The sequence below is a fragment of the Denticeps clupeoides genome, chromosome 14 (assembly GCF_900700375.1).
Source record: "Denticeps clupeoides chromosome 14, fDenClu1.1, whole genome shotgun sequence".
NCBI classification, from domain to species: Eukaryota; Metazoa; Chordata; class Actinopteri; order Clupeiformes; family Denticipitidae; genus Denticeps; species Denticeps clupeoides.
The window spans coordinates 5,199,188-5,202,327 of NC_041720.1; the positions used below are offsets into that span (position 1 = coordinate 5,199,188).

A 3,140-nucleotide genomic window follows, 5' to 3' on the forward strand; every position below is an offset into this window, starting at 1 on the left:
TCAATTTTGCTGAGAATGAATCGGACGGAATTTATGAACTCCCCTCTTCATCTCTGGGCAGCGATTTTATGACATAATAAAAAACTAAAAAATGGATGACAATTAATACTGGCTGAGCGTTCATCAAATAAGACATGAGGGAAAAACAAACAAACAACAGACGACATCAGGCGCCGCAATTACGTGCTGGGGCCCAGATTGGCCTGTTCGTCGCTCCCGCTGCGTTCCCATGATGGCAGATGGAAATCATCATTATCAATGCTTCTGTTCTTGGACTGCCACGCACACTCGCGCGCCATCGGACACATGTGCACGCTGCGAGCCGCACAGAGTATGAAGACATCCCCCCCGCACGCACCCGCGTGCAGAAACGAACTCGTTGCCACGCGCGCTTTCCGCGGAGACGCCGTCCGGCCCGTCCCCACCTCGTTGCTTTTGCCTTTTTGTTTGTCTCTGGGCAGTGGGAGGCCTTTGACACACACGGAGGAGCGTTCCAAATTGTCCTATTAAGTGGGTCATCGTTTCATGCGGCCCGCTGGAAGACAAAAGAAGTTTCTGTGCGCCTCTCGCCTCCGGGCAGCAGCGCCCTGCCGCACCACTTCTCAGATGCGGCATTACGGGTGTTTTTAGAAAAAACGTGCCTGTGATTGATGATGGGTGGTTTGAGCGTATTGCGGCGCGGTGGCGCTGTTTTTTTTTTTTTTTTTGGATCAGAGGGGTTGAACTTGGCACGGGTCAGATGTGTCAGCCTGTCTCAACGAATAAAGCCTCCATCCTCTCTGGCTCAAGGGGCAGCAGCTTCAAAAATGGATGCTCTACTCCACACTGTGTGTGTGTGTGTGTGTGTGTGTGGTCCAGCATTAAGAGACTGGCTGAGTGGAGCGTAAGAACTTTGCTGAAGTGGTCAGACAACAACAAGAGGTACTCAGTGCATTACTCCCAAAATTTGACAACCTTAAATGGGAAAAATATCTTTGACATATATTGACCCAGGAAACTTAACATTCCCTAAAGGTCCTCCTACTAGATTGACAAAAGTATTGAAGGGCCAGTGGTGGCCTGGTGGGTGAGGAAACGGACCCGTAATTGGAAGGTTGCCGGTTGGACTCCAGAAACACCAAGGAGCCACTGAGGTGCCACTGAGCAAAGCACATACTGTCCCCACATACAGCTGTCATGTGGCCTGTCACGGCTGCCCACTGCTCACCAAGGGTGATGGTTAAAAGAAGAGGACACATTTCGTTGTGTCACCGTGTGCTCACGATGACAATCACTTCACTTTGACAAAAAAATTTATAAAATAGATGTGATTTTGATGATGTTTTGTCTTATATGACATTATGTTATTAATGCGAGCTGGCATTGGACTCACACACAACTCCACAACGCAACAGCAAGAGGATCGCAAAACAAAAAAACTACACAAATCAAGCATCCGCAATCCTTAAATCCCTCCCAGAAAAGTCCAAAGTGTAGGGCATGCCGGGTGGCGATGAAGAACTGGTCTCCACTGCCACGTAATTATGCTCCAGGAAAGTCCTGTCTATGTCCCCATTATAACATCACTGAAATGGGATGTTCTAAAGATGTCTGTACCAAATGAGATGTCTACTGGACTCCCAAATGGGAGAGTTCCCTGAGGGTTGGAATCACGTCTCATTCAGAATGTCACATGAGGGCCAAATGAGAACTTGTAATGGATGTCAGTAATGTCGTACCAACACCGGGCAGAGAACGATGTGGTGAGGACCAATCGGGGACAAGAATGTCGAGTAAACTTCCAGGGAACATTCCCTGTTTGCTGGGGAGCCATCGTTTGAAGTCAGTGGTTAATTATAGCAAGAGAACATAGCATTTTCAATAAGAACATTATCCATTGGAACAGTGTGCCACTAATGAATTCTAATGGAATCTAATGAAAGGAAAACCATTTGACGGTTTTCCATTTTTGAACCCTGGCACTCAGTGCCAACTGCAGAGCTTATACAATCTCCGCATCTTTCAAATCTGCAGCCACTGGCATCTTTAACCACAGGTAGGTGCTGCGAATGACCCACGGTCTTCAACAAAGGGACAAAAAAACGTGGCGCGTTTCGGAGGGAGACGGCCGCGTCACCTTCGGCGGAGGGAGCGCCTACTGTCCTAAATGACTCATCTCGCCCGGTGGGGGGACGGCTCAGGCAGGGAGAGGAGGAGGAGAGAGAGAGAGAGAGAGAGAGACTTAAAGGCGACGATGAACAGGGGACGCGTGGAGAAGGAAGAGGGGGACATTCTTCATGTTAATAGAGCAGCGGCGCTGCACAAACTCCGCATTCCGAGCAACCGACTAGCGGCATTCACTGATTACCGGTCCTGTCTGCCTGGGGCGACATGAGGTTAAGTGTTTTGCTTAAGGACACTATGATGGTATAGATCATTGTAATTGATAATTATGAATTTAATAGGCTTAAATAATTGGAGGTCGTGTAAGGAAGCACCACTAGGTGGTGCTGTCTGTAGCTGTGTTCCGTTATCGAGTTTCAGGTAAACTTTTTCAACATTCGGAACACCCTGTGATGTCACTAGAATTAACAAAATACATCATAACATAAACAGACATTAGTTGCTATTAAAGCCCATTGCAAGACTCTTGTTAGTTTTTTAGATTTTTTTGCAAGGCCTGATGGGTAATACCGAGTTATGAATGGCCTTTCAACTAAACGTTTCACCTTCCTTCCTAAGTACCCACTTGCCCGATTGGTTCCGCACATGCGTACGCCGAAAGCCACCGTGTTACCGGCCTAAACATAACCTCGCGTGCACGAGCGGAACCGATCGGCCGAGTGGTGGGGATTCGGCACTCACGAGTCCATCACACGGGGAACTACGCAGCAATTAGTCGTGCCGTTCAGGGTAATTTAGCGTTTAGCTCTGTGAGGTTTGAATATCACTCCCTTCTCGGCCTTTTGGCTAAGATCAAGTGTAGTATCTGTTCTTATCAGTTTAACATCTGATACGTCCCCCAGCAGGGAACGACATATTAAGTGGATTTTTAGAACAGGGAGATGGCAAAGGGGCTTACTAGCGGTTAAGGAAGTGGCCCCGTAATCAGACATCTGAGGTGTCACTGAGCAAAGCACTGTCCCCATACACTACTCCCC

At 48.0% G+C, this 3,140-nt stretch overlaps 1 pseudogene; it reads left to right on the forward strand.

Annotated features, from left to right (window-relative positions):
* The first annotated feature begins 2,929 nt into the window (after positions 1-2,929).
* Positions 2,930-3,140, forward strand: LOC114763942 (uncharacterized; annotated as a pseudogene).